The sequence below is a fragment of the Arachis stenosperma genome, chromosome 10 (genome assembly GCF_014773155.1).
Source record: "Arachis stenosperma cultivar V10309 chromosome 10, arast.V10309.gnm1.PFL2, whole genome shotgun sequence".
Lineage (NCBI taxonomy): Eukaryota > Viridiplantae > Streptophyta > Magnoliopsida > Fabales > Fabaceae > Arachis > Arachis stenosperma.
The window spans coordinates 47,234,306-47,248,486 of record NC_080386.1 but is presented as its reverse complement, the minus strand read 5'-3'; the positions used below and the strand labels follow the sequence as shown (position 1 = coordinate 47,248,486).

The following is a 14,181-nucleotide window of genomic DNA, read 5'->3' as shown; positions in this document are numbered from 1 at the left end:
TGAATGCTCTATTGTCAGGAGAGGCAATCAAACTCATGAACCAAGAGCCCAAGAGATACCCACTCAATCTAAGGTAGAATGGAAGTGGTTGTCAGGCAGGCGTTCATAGGTTGAGAATGGTGATGAGTGTCATGGATAATCACATTCATCATGTTGAAATGTGAATGAATATCTTAGAATAGAAACAAGCGTGATTGAATGAAAAACAGTAGTAATTGCATTAATCCATTGAGACACAGCAGAGCTCCTCACTCCCAATCATGGAGTTTAGAGACTCATGCCATAGAAGATATAAAATTCAGATGTAAAATGTTATAAGGTACAAAATGAATCTCTAAAAGTAGTTTTTATACTAAACTAGTGACCTAGGTTTACAGAAAATGGGTAAACTAAGATAGATAGTGCAGAAATCCACTTCCGGGGCCCACTTGGTGTGTGTTTGGGCTGAGCATTGAAGCTTTTACGTGCATAGGCTATTCCTGGCATTAAACTCCAGCTTTGGTGCCAGTTTGGGCATTTAACTCCAACTTTTATGCCAGTTCTGGCGTTTAACGCGAGAAAATGGAAAAAAATTGGCGTTTAAACGCCAGTTTATACTATCAAATCTCGAGTAAAGTATAAACTATTATATATTGCTGGAAAGCCCAAGATGTCTACTTTCCAACGCAATTGGGAGCGCGTCAATTGGGCTTATGTAGCTCCAGAAAATCCATTTCGAGCGCAGGGAGGTCAGAATCCAATAGCATTTGCAGTCCTTTCTCAGCCTCTGAATCAGATTTTTGCTTAGGTTCCTCAATTTCAGCCAGAAAATACATGAAATCATAGAAAAACACACAAACTCATAGTAAAGTCCAGAAATGTGATTTTTGCATAAAAACTAATAAAAATGTACTAAAAAGTGACTAAAGCATACTAAAAACTACATGAAAATACCATCAAAAAGTGTATAAAATATCCGCTCATCCCAACACCAAACTTAAACTGTTGCTTGTCCCCAAGCAACTAGATAAATAAAATAAGGTAGAAAAAAATCAAGAGGCAATACATCTCAGAGTTTTAAGTGAAGCTCAGATTCTAATTAGATGAGCGGGTCTAGTAGCTTTTTGCTCCTGAACAGTTTTGGCATCTCAATTTATCCTTTGAAGTTCAGAATGATTGGCATCTGATGAGCGGATAATTTATACGCTTTTTGGCATTATTTTTAGTATGTTTTCAGTAGGATTTAGTTAGTTTTTAGTATATTTTTATTAGTTTTTAGTTAAAATTCACTTTTCTGGACTTTACTATGAGTTTGTCTGTTTTTCTGTGATTTCAGGTATTTTCTGGTTGAAATTGAGGGACCTGAGCAAAAATCTGATCCAGAGACTGAAAAGGACCGCAGATGCTGTTGGATTCTGACCTCCCTGCACTCAAAGTGGATTTTCTGGAGCTACAGATGCCCAATTGGCGCGCTCTCAATGGCGTTGGAAAGTAGACATCCTGGGCTTTCCAGCAATATCTGATAGTCCATACTTTGCCCAAGATTTGATGGCCCAAACTGGCGTTCAAAGTCACCCTCAGAATTTCCAGCGTTAAACGCCGGAACTGGCACCAAAATGGGAGTTAAACGCCCAAACTGGCACAAAAGCTGGCGTTTAACTCCAAGAAGAGTCTCTACACGAAAATGCTTCATTGCTCAGCCCAAGCACACACCAATTGGGCTCGGAAGTGGATTTTTATGTCATTTACTCATCTCTGTACACCCTAGGCTAGTTCTCTATATAGGGCTTTTACTATGTATTGAGAGCTTTGATCATGTTTTATGATTGAACTCACTTTGGGAGGCTGGCCATTCGGCCATGCCTAGACCTTGTTCTATGTTTTTCAACGGTGGAGTTTCTACACACCATAGATTAAGGTGTGGAGCTCTGCTGTACCTCGAGTATTAATGCAATTACTATTGTTCTTCTATTCAATTCCGCTTGTTCTTTGTCCAAGATATCACTTGTTCTTCAACTTGATGAATGTGATGATCCGTGACACTCATCATCATTCTCACCTATGAACAAAGTGACTGACAACCACTTTTGTTCTACAAGCAATCAAGGCGCTAGTGTTTATCTCTTGGATTCCTGATACACGATGCATGGTTGATCGCCTGACAACCGAGTGCTCGCCTGACAACCGAGCCAGCCATTCCGTGAGATCAGAGTCTTCATGGTATAGGCAAGAACTGATGGTGGCATTCAAGAGAATCTGGAAGGTCTAACCTTGTCTGTGGTATTCTGAGTAGGATTCAATGATTGAATGACTGTGACGTGCTTCAAACTCCTAGTAGGCGGGGCGTTAGTGACAGACGCAAAAGAATCACTGGATTCTATTCCGGCCTGACCGAGAACCGACAGATGGATAGCCGTGCCGTGACAGGGTGCGTTGAACATTTCCACTGAGAGGATGGGAGGTAGCCACTGACAACGGTGAAACCTTGCATAAGCTTGCCATGGAAAGGAGTAAGAAGGATTGGATGAAGACAGTAGGAAAGCAGAGACGGAAGGGAAATCATCTTCATACGCTTATCTGAAGCTCACCAATGATATACATAAGTATCTCTATCTTTATCTTTTATGTTTTATTATTCATCATCTATACCATGAGTCTGCCTGACTAAATTTACAAGGTGACCATAGCTTGCTTCATACCAACAATCTCGTGGGATCGACCCTTACTCGCGTAAGGTTTATTACTTGGACGACCCAGTGCACTTGCTGGTTAGTTGTGCAAAGTTGTGTAGTGATCACAATTCGCGCACCAAGTTTTTGGCGCCGTTGCCGGGGATTGTTTTGTGTATGGACAACTGACGGTTCATCTTGTTGCTTAGATTAGTATTTTCTTCAGAGTTCTTGAGAATGAATTCTAGTGTTTCATGATGATCTGTTGAAATCTGGCTGGCTGAGAAGCCATGTCTAATCTTATTGGACCGAGGTTCAATAATCATCACAATAGCTTGTTGATTTTATCAATCTTGCTATTGGAGCAATGACTGCTAAGGCTGGCTGGCCATTGGCCATGTCTAGTGTTTGGACCGAAGCTTTCTTTGAAAGCTTGGCTGGCTGTGAAGCCATGTCTAATTCCTGGACCGGAGTCTTAGACTAACATTGCAATGATTCTGGAATCCAAATTAAGAATTCTGAAACCTTTATTTCCATTTCATATAATTTTCGAAAAAAAAAAGCACAAAAAAATTTCAAAACCATAAAAACCAAAAATAATTTTATGTTTCTTGTTTGAAGTCTAGTGTCTCATTTTAAGTTTGGTGTCAATTGCATGTTTCTGCTTTTTGCATTCATGCATGTGTCTTCATTAATCTTCAAGTTGTTCTGATGATTTTATTACTATGATTTTTAATTCTCTTGAATTGAGTGTTATGTGTCTCATATGCATTCACATTTATTAGTGTCAGTAGTATACAAACTGCTAAGTTTGGTGTCTTGCATGCATTGTATTTGATTTAGTTGCATCTTGATTATTCCTTATTATTAAAAATCCAAAAATATTTTTCATTTGTGTCTTTTCGAGTCAATAATACGGAGAATTGAAGACTCATAACATACTGCAAAGGAATTACACAGAAAAAGCTGGGCGTTCAAAACGCCCAGTGAAGAAGGACAGACTGGCGTTTAAACGCCAGCCAGGGTGCCTGGTTGGGCGTTTAACGCCCAAAAAGGTAGCATTTTGGGCGTTAAACGCCAGAATGGATACCATTCTGGGTGTTTAACGCCAGGATGGCACAAGGGGGAAGATTTTGTCTTTCAAATCAATTTTTTTTCAAGTTTTCAAAGTTTTTCAAAATCAAATCTTTTTCAAATCATATCTTTTCAATCAAATGTTTCAATCAATTCTTTCCTTTTTCAAAGATACTTGCTAACAATTAATGATTGATTGACATTTCAAGTATGTTGCCTTTTCTGTGAGAAGGTTTAATGTTTGAATCATATTTTGTTAGGCAAGTCATTAATTTTTAAAATCAAATCTTTTTAAATTGTTTTCAAACATATCTTTTCATCATATTTTTTAAAACCATAACTTTCAATCAAATTTTTTTAATCACATCTTTTTCAAAAGTTTTTATCTTTTTATTTTCAAAATCTTTTCAAAAATCACTTGATTTCTTTCCACTTTCAGTTTTCGAAAATTATCAATTTTTCAAAATGTTTTTAAAATCTTTTAATTAATTTTCGAAAATTACTTCCCTCTTTTCACATCCTTCTATTATGAGTACCACTCCTCCTCAATGCACTAATTCGAACTATATCCCACTAAGTTCGAATTCTTCTCCTTCTTCCTTCTAATTTTCTGTTCTTCTGACACCTCAAGGAATCTCTATACTGTGACATAGAGGATTCCATATTTTCTTGTTTTCTTCTCTTTCATATGAGCAGGAACAAAGACAAAGGCATTCTTGTTGAAGCTGACCCTGAACCTGAAAGGACCTTGAAGCGAAAGCTAAGAGAAGCTAAGGCACAACTCTCTGTAGAGGACCTAACCGAATTCTTCAAAGAAGAAGAACCCATGGCAGTCGAAAACAACAACAATGCCAACAATGCAAGGAAGGTGCTTGGTGACTTTACTGCACCTACTCCCAACTTCTATGGGAGAAGCATCTCTATCCCTGCCATTGGAGCAAACAACTTGAGCTTAAGCCTCAATTAGTTCTCTAATGCAACAGAATTGCAAGTTCCATGGACTTCCATTGGAAGATCCTCATCAGTTCTTAGCTGAATTCTTGCAAATCTGTGACACTGTCAAGACTAATGGGGTTGACCCTGAAGTCTACAGACTTATGCTATTCCCTTTTGCTGTAAGAGACAGAGCTAGGATATGGTTGGACTCACAACCTAAAGAAAGCCTGAACTCTTGGGAAAAGCTAGTCAATGCCTTCTTGGCAAAGTTCTTTCCACCTCAAAAATTGAGTAAGCTTAGAGTGGAAGTCCAAACTTCAGACAAAAGGATGGAGAATCCCTCTATGAAGCTGGGAAAGATACAAACAATTGATCAGAAAGTGTCCTTCTGACATGCTTTCTGAATGGAGCATCATAGGTATTTTCTATAATGGTCTCTCTGAACTATCCAAGATGTCTTTGGATAGCTTGCTGGAGGATCTCTTCATGAAGAAGACGCCTACAGAAGCTCAAGAGCTAATTGAAATGGTTGCAAATAACCAATTCATGTACACTTCTGAAAGGAATCCTATGAACAATGGGGACTAATCAGAAGAAAGGAGTCTTGAGATTGATATCTGAATGCCATATTGGCTCAGAACAAGATATTGACTCAACAAGTCAATTTGATTTCTCAAAGTCTGTCTGGAATGCAAAATGCACCAAGCAGTACTAAGATGCTTCATCTGAAGAAAAAGCTTATGATCCTGAGAACCCTTCAATGGAAGAGGTGAATTACCTAGGAGAACCTATGGAAACACCTATAATTCATGGAGAAATCACCCAAATTTCTCATGGAAGAATCAAGAGAGACCTCAACAAGGTTTCAATAACAATAATGGTGGCAGAAACAGGTTTAGCAATGGCAAGCCTTTTCAATCATCTTCTCAGCAACAGACAGAGAATGCTAAACAGAACCCCTCTGACTTAGCAACCATGGTCTCTGATCTAATCAAAACCACTCAAAGTTTCATGACGGAAACAAGGTCCTCCATTAGGAATTTGGAGGCACAAGTGGGACAGCTGAGCAAGAAAATTACTGAACTCCCTCCTAGTACTCTCCCAAGCAATACAGAAGAAAATCCAAAAGGAGAGTGCAAGGCCATAAACATGGCCGAATCTGGAGAGTGTAGAACCTATGCACAATTACTCAAGAGGGGGGGGTGAATTGAGTATTGCAACAACAATGAATCTTTTTGCGAAAGTTAAAGACAATATACAAAAGTGTTATTGTACTAGTATTTTTCCAAGAGCTTAACTCAATTGCTAAGCATTTATAAGGAGCTTTTACTTTCCAATAGACACCAACTCAAATAAATTGATCAAGCTTTCACCAATCGGACTTAAGCTATTCCTTAAGTACTTACGAAGCTACTTTTCGATCACAATTATTTGCTCAAAGGTAAAAGACAATAATATTGAAGAGAGAGTTTGGAGAGATGCAAACGCTATTTAGAGTGGTTCGGCACAATCCTTGTCCTACGTCCACTTTCTTTCTCAATCGCTATTGAGAAGCTCCACTATTGCCAAGCTTCAAGGTGCTCGTGCAAACCTTTTACAATCCGAGTCCTTAGTTTCTAACACCTCACGGTATATGATCTCGTATACTAACCACTCCACTTAGAGATACCTTCTCTAAGATTTGCCTTGACTTAGTATACCTCTTTGGTATCCTCACCGACTATAGTGTTTATAACTCTTGACTCAACCTTGGAGATCACACTCCAATTACAAGTGTACAAGAAAACAATTCTCAAGAATTGTTGAGACGAAATGAGTACTCTCTAGAAGAGTGTATGATTACAAGTTTAGCACTATTGAACCAATTGATATTGCTCTCTCAAATTGTGTATTATAACACCTTAAAAAATGTGTAGAATGAAAGAATATGAACAAGATAGTTTGCAAATACTCAAGGATATGAAATAAGGCTTTAATCCATCTATTTATAGACTCCCCAAACCTTAGAAACGTTGGGGAGTTAATGGGATGGAGCCTTTTTGTCAAAACTAGCCGTTTTTTATGTTTTTGAATCATTTGCATCGATGCATAACACTTTGCATCGATGCAAATGTGTCTTTGAAGCTGAAATTTGAATTTTCAGCTAGGTTGCATCGATGCAAACATCTTTGCATCGATGCAACAAGTCGTCGCATGCTTTGCATCGATGCAAGATAAGTGTGCATCGATGCAACAAGTCGTCGCATGCTTTGCATCGATGCAAGATGAGTGTGCATCGATGCAAACCTTAAAGAATGGCTTAAAATCACTTCAAAATACTTAGGATTGATCTCAAACTTGTTGGAGTCAATTCCTATGCTTTTGTACCTTTGAAAACAAGTTTTAAACCATTTGGCTAGTGGTGGGCGAAATTGTGAGCAATACTTTTTCACAACTCAAATAATCTCGGTAATGAACTCCAAGAACTTGGTGCGCTCAATACCATGGCATTACACAACTTCGCACAACTAACCAGCAAGTGCACTGGGTCGTCCAAGTAATAAACCTTACGTGAGTAAGGGCGATCCCACGGAGATTGTTAGTGAAGCAAGCTATGGTCATCTTGTAAATCTTAGTCAGGCAGACTCAAGTGTATATGATGATGAACGAAAATAACATAAAAGATAAAGATAGTGATACTTATGTATATCATTGTAAGAGTCAGACAAGTGTATGAAGATGCCTTCCCTTCCGTCTCTCTGCTTTCCTACTGTCTTCATCCAATCCTTCCTACTCCTTTCCATGGCAAACTTGTGTAGGGTCTCACTGTTGTCAGCAGCTACCTCCCATCCGCGCAGTGAAGCTAATGCACACACTCTGTCACAGTGCTGCCAGTCACCGGTTTGGTTCCCTCCCCTACCGGAATAGAATAACTCTTTTGCGTCTGTCACTAACGCCCAGTAGGTTACAGGTTTGAAGCACGTCACAGTCATTCAGTCATCGAATCCTACTCAGAATACACAGACAAGGTTAGACCTTCCGGATTCTCTTGAATACTGCCATCAGTTCTTGCCTATACCACGAAGACTCTGATCTCATGGAATGGCTGGCTCGTTTGTCAGGCGAGCACTCGGTTGTCAGGCGATCAACCATGCATCATGCAACAGAAATCCAAGAGATATTCACTAAGCCTCAGATGCTTGTAGAACAAGAATGGTTGTCAGTCACCTTGTTCATGGGTGAGAATGGTGATGGGCGTCAATCATCACCTTCATCATGTTGAAGAACAAGTGATATCTTGGTAAAAGAACAAGCGGAATTGAATGGAAGAACAATAGTAATTGCATAATACTCGAGGTACAGCAGAGCTCCACACCCTTAATCTATGGTGTGTAGAAACTCCACCGTTGAAAATACATAAGAACAAGGTCTAGGCATGGCCGAATGGCCAGCCTCCCAAAGGTCTAAGATAGCATACAAAGATAGCTACCAAAAGCCCTTGATGTCAAAAAGCTCTCTAATACAATAGTAAAAGGTCCTACTTATAGAAAACTTAGTACATAGATGAGTAAATGGCATAAAAATCTACTTCCGGGCCCACTTGGTGTGTGTTTGGGCTGAGCAATGAAGAAATTTCGTGTAGAGACTCTTCTTGGAGTTAAACGCCAGTTTTGGTGCCAGTTTGGGCGTTTAACTCCCATTTGGGTGCCAGTTCCAGCGTTTAACGCTGGGATTCCTTGAGGTGACTTTGAACGCCGGTTTGGGCCATCAAATCTTGGGCAAAGTATGGACTACTTTCCAACGCCGTTGAGAGCGCGCCAATTGGGCTTCTGTAGCTCCAGAAAATCCGCTTCGAGTGCAGGGAGGTCAGAATCCAACAGCATCTGTAGTCCTTTTGAGTCTCTGGATCAGATTTTTGCTCAGGTCCCTCAATTTCAGCCAGAAAATACCTGAAATCACAGAAAAACACACAAACTCATAGTAAAGTCCAGAAAAGTGAATTTTAACTAAAAACTAATAAAAATATGCTAAAAACTAATAGATCATATCAAAAACATACTAAAACAATGCCAAAAAGTATACAAATCATCGCTCATCACAACACCAAACTTAAATTGTTGCTTGGTCCCCAAGCAACTTGAAAATCAAGTAAGATAAAAAGAAGAGAATATGCAATGAATTTCAAAAAACATCTGTGAAGATCAGTATTAATTAGATGAGCGGGGCTTTTGATTTTTTTGCCTCTGAACAGTTTTGGCATCTCAATCTATCCTTTGAAATTCAGAATGGTTGGTTCTTTAGGAACTTAGAATCCAGATAGTGTTAATGATTCTCCTAGTAAGTATGATGATTCTTGAACATAGCTATTTTGAGTCTTGGCTGTGGCCCAAAGCACTCTGTCTTCCAGTATTACCACCGGAACATACATGCCACAGACATAATTGGGTGAACCTTTTCAGATTGTGACTTAGCTTTCCTAAAGTCCCCAATTAGAGGTGTCCAGGGTTCTTAAGCACACTCTTATTGCCTTGGATCACAACTTTATTTTTCTTTTTTTTCGGTTTTTTTTATTTTTTTTTTATTTTTTATAGCAATGCTTTTTCTTGCTTCAAGAATCATTTATTGATTTTTCAGATCCTCAATAACATGTCTCCTTTATCATCATTCTTTCAAGAGCCAACATTCATGAACCACAAATTCAAGATACATATGCATGTTTAAGCATACATTCAGAGAACAAAAATTGCCACCACATCAAATAATTAAACTATTATAAAATTCAAAATTCATGCAATTTTCCTTTTTTCAATTAAGCACATTTTTTTTATTCAAGAAAGGTGATGGATTCATAGGACATTCATAACTTTAAGGCATAGACTAAGACACTAATGATCATAAGACACAAGCAGGATAACATAAAGCACAAATTTTCGAAAAAAACAAAGAAAATAAAGAACAAGGAAATCAAGGAATGGGGTCCACCTCAGTGATGGCGGCTCTTCCTTGCTTTTGAAGGTCCTATGGAGTGCTTGAGCTCCGCAATGTCTCTTCCGTGCCTTGTTGCTCCTCTCTCATGATTCTTTGTTCTTCTCAATTTCATGGAGGAGAATGGAGTGTTCTTGGTGCTCCACCCTTAGTTGTCCCATATTGGAACTCAACTCTCCTAGGAGGTGTTACTTGCTCCCAATAGTTTTGTGGAGGAAAGTGCATCCCTTGAGGTATCTCAGGGATTTCATGATGAGAGGGGTCTCTTGTGTGCCATCCTTTTCTTGGTAATGGCTTGTCTCATCAATGGTGATGTCTCCTCTATGTCAACTCCAACTGAATAACAGAGGTGACAGATGAGAGAGGAAAGGCTAACCTTGCCAAATGGAGGTCTTGTCCGCCCCTTGTAGAGTTCTTGGGCTATAACCTCATGAACTTCTATTTCTTCTCCAATCATGATGCTATGGATCATGATGGCCCGGTCTATGGTAACTTCGGACCGGTTGCTAGTGGGAATGATTGAGCGTTGTATGAACTCTAACCATCCTCTAGCCACTGGCTTGAGGTCATGCCTTCTTAATTGAACTGGCTTGCCTCTTGAATCTTGCTTCCATTGTGCGCCCTCTTCACATATGTTGTGAGGACTTGGTCCAACCTTTGATCAAAGTTGACCCTTCTAGTGTAAGGATGCTCATCTCCTTGCATTCAGGCAAGTTGAACGCCACCCTCACACTTTCCGGACTAAAATCCAAGTATTCCCCCCCCGAACCATGGTAAGATAATTCTTTGGATCGGGTTCACACTTTGGTCATGGTTCTTGGTGATCCATGCATTGGCATAGAACTCTTGAACCATCAAGATTCCGACTTGTTGAATGGGGTTGGTAAGTACTTCCCAACCTCTTCTTCGGATCTCATGGCGGATCTCCGGATATTCACCCTTTTTGAGTGAAAAGGGAACTTCGGGGATCACCTTCTTTAAGGCCACAACTTCATAGAAGTGGTCTTGATGCACCCTTGAGAGGAATCTATCCATCTCCCATGACTCGGAGGTGGAAGCCTTTGCCTTCCCTTTCCTCTTTTTAGAGGTTTCTCCGGCCTTGGATGCCATAAATGGTTATGAAAAAGCAACGCTTTTACCACACCAACTTAAAATGTTGCTCGTCCTCGAGCAAAAGAAGAAGAAGAGAGTAGAAGAAAAGAATTGAGGAAGAGGGAGATGGTAGTGTGTTCGGCCAAGAAGGGTAAGAAAGGGTGTTTAGGTTGTGTGAAAATGAAGGGGTAAAGAGGGGTTTATATAGGAAAGAGGGGGATGAGGGTTCGGTCATTTGAGGGGGGTTTGGGAGGGAAAGTGGTTTGAATTTGAAGGGTGAGGTTGGTGGGGTTTTATGAAGGATGGATGTGAGTGGTGAAGAGAAAGATGGGATTTGATAGGTGAGGGGTTTTTTGGGGAAGAGGTGTTGAGGTGATTGGTGAATGGGGAAGAAGAGAGAGAGTGATGGTAGGATCCTGTGGGGTCCACAGATCCTGTAGTGTCAAGGAAAAGGCATCCTTGCACCAAATGGCATCAAAATCCACGTTTTGAGCCTTTTCTGGCGTTAAACGCCGGGCTGGTGCCCATTCCTGGCGTTTAACGCCAGGTTTTTACCCTTTACTGGCGTTTAACGCCAGTCTGGTGCCCCTTTCTGGCGTTAAACGCCCAGAAAGGTGCCAGACTGGGCGTTAAACGCCCAACTGCTAGGCTGACTGGCGTTTGAACGCCAGCAGCATCTTCCTCCAGGGTGTGCTGTTTTTCTTCCTGTTTTTTCATTTTGTTTTTCCTTTTTCATTGCTTTTGTGACTTCTTATGATCATCAACCTACAAAAAAGATAAAATAACAAAAGAAAATAATTAATTATAAAACATTGGGTTGCCTCCCAACAAGCGCTTCTTTACTGTCATTAGCTTGACAGAGGACTCTCATGGAGCCTCAGAGATGCTCAGAGCCGTGTTGGAACCTCCCAACACCAAACTTAGAGTTTGAATGTGGGGGTTCAACACCAAACTTAGAGTTTGGTTGTGGCCTCCCAACACCAAACTTAGAGTTTGACTGTGGGGGCTCTGATTGGCTCTGTTTTGAGAGAAGCTTTTCATGCTTCTTCTCCATGATGACAGAGGGGTATCCTTGGGCCTTAAACACCAAGGATTCATCATTCACTTGAATGATCAACTCTCCTCTATCAACATCAATCACAGTCTTTGCTGTGGCTAGGAAGGGTCTGCCAAGGATGATGGATTCATCCATGCACTTCCCAGTCTCTAGGACTATGAAATCAGTAGGAATGTAATGGTCTTCAACCTTAACCAGAACATCCTCTACAAGTCCATAGGCTTGTTTTCTTGAATTGTCTGCCATTTCTAATGAGATTCTTGCAGCTTGCACCTCAAGGCTCCCTAATTTCTCCATTACAGAGAGGGGCATGAGGTTTACACTTGACCCTAAGTCACACAAGGCCTTCTTGAAGGTCATGGTGCCTATGGTACAAGGTATAGAAAACTTCCCAGGATCCTGCCTCTTTTGAGGCAATTGCTGCCTAGACAAGTCATCCAGTTCTTTGGTGAGCAAAGGGGGTTCATCCTCCCAAGTCTCATTTCCAAACAACTTGTCATTTAGCTTCATGATTGCTCCAAGGTATTTGGCAACTTGCTCCTCAGTGACATACTCCTCCTCTTCAGAGGAAGAATACTCATCAGAGCTCATGAAAGGCAGTAGTAAGTCCAAGGGAATCTCTATGGTCTCATTTGAGCCTCAGATTCCCATTGGAACTCAGAGGAGATTGGTACACGCCCACTGAGGTCTTCCTCACTGGCGTCCTCCTCCCTTCCTTCCTCTCCATATTCGGCATGTCTATGGCTTTGCACTCTCCTTTGGATTTTCTTCAGTGTTACTTGGGAGAGTGCTTGGGGGAAGTTCAGTAATTTTCTTGCTCAGCTGACCCACTTGTCCTTCCAAATTCCTAATGGAGGATCTAGTTTCAGTCATGAAACTTTGAGTGGTTTTGATTAGATCAGAGACCATGGTTGCTAAGTCAGAGTATTCTGTTTAGAGCTCTCTGTCTGCTGCTGAGAAGATGATGGAAAAGGTTTACCATTGTTAAACCTGTTTCTTCCACCATTATTATTGAAACCTTGTTGAGGTCTCTCTTGATTCTTCCATGAGAGATTTGGGTGATTTCTCCATGAAGAATTATAGGTGTTTCCATAGGGTTCTCCTAGGTAATTCACCTCTTCCATGGAAGGGTTCTCAGGATCATAAGCTTCTTCCTCAGATGAAGCATCCTTAGTACTGTTTGGTGCATTTTGCATTCCAGACAGACTTTGAGAAATCAAATTGACTTGTTGAGTCAATATTTGTTCTGAGCCAATATGGCATTCAGAGTGTCAATCTCAAGAACTCCTTTCTTCTGACTAGTCCCTTGTTCACAGGATTTCTTTCAGAAGTGTACATGAATTGGTTATTTGCAACCATTTCAATCAGTTCTTGAGCTTCTGCAGGCGTCTTCTTCAAATGAAGATCCTCCTGCAGAGCTATCCAAGGACATCTTGGATAGTTCAGAGAGACCATCATAGAAAATACCTATGATGCTCCATTCAGAAAGCATGTCTGAGGGACATCTTCTGATTAATTGTTTGTATCTTTCCCAAGCTTCATAGAGGGATTCTCCATCCTTCTGTCTGAAGGTTTGGACTTCCACTCTAAGCTTACTCCATCTTTGTGGTGGAAAGAACTTTGCCAAGAAGGCATTGACTAGCTTTTCCCAAGAGTCCAGGCTTTCTTTAGGTTGAGAATCCAACCATATTCTAGCTCTGTCTCTTACAGCAAAAGGGAATAGCATCAGTCTATAGACCTCAGGGTTAACCCCATTAGTCTTGACTGTGTCACAGATTTGCAAGAATTCAGCTAAGAACTGATGAGGATCTTCCATTGGAAGTCCATGGAACTTGCAATTCTGTTGCATTAGAGAAACTAATTGAGGCTTAAGCTCAAGTTGTTTGCTCCAATGGCAGGGATAGAGATGCTTCTCCCATAGAAATCAGGAGTAGGTGCAGTAAAGTCACCCAGCACCTTCCTTGCATTGTTTGCATTATTGTTGTTTTCGGCTGCCATATCTTCTTCTTCCTTGAAGAATTCGGTCAGTCCTCTAAAGAGAGTTGTGTTTTGGCTTCTCTTAGCTTTCTCTTCAAGGTCCTTTCAGGTTCAGGATCAGCCTCAACAAGAATGCCTTTGTCTCTGCTCCTGCTCATATGAAAGAGAAGAAAAAGAAAGTGTGGAATCCTCTATGTCACAGTATAGAGATTCCTTGAAATGTCAGAGGAAAAGAGAAATAGAAAGAAGAAGGAGAAGAAGAATTCGAACTTTAATTAGATAAGGTTCAAATTGTGCATTGAGAAGGAGTGGTACTCCATAAATAGAAGGATGTGAGAAGGAGGGAAGAAGATTTTCGAAAATTAATTAAATATTTTGAAAACATTTTTGAAAAACATCAATTGATTTCGAAAATCAAAGTGAAAAAAATCA

The 14,181-nt window shown here is 40.3% G+C and overlaps 1 non-coding gene across 1 annotated transcript; it reads left to right on the top strand.

Moving 5' to 3' along the window:
* The first annotated feature begins 13,258 nt into the window (after positions 1-13,258).
* Positions 13,259-13,366, top strand: LOC130959074 (small nucleolar RNA R71). The gene has a single exon (XR_009078169.1). It is a non-coding gene; the product is annotated as a small nucleolar RNA R71 (small nucleolar RNA).
* Positions 13,367-14,181: the final 815 nt, after the last annotated feature.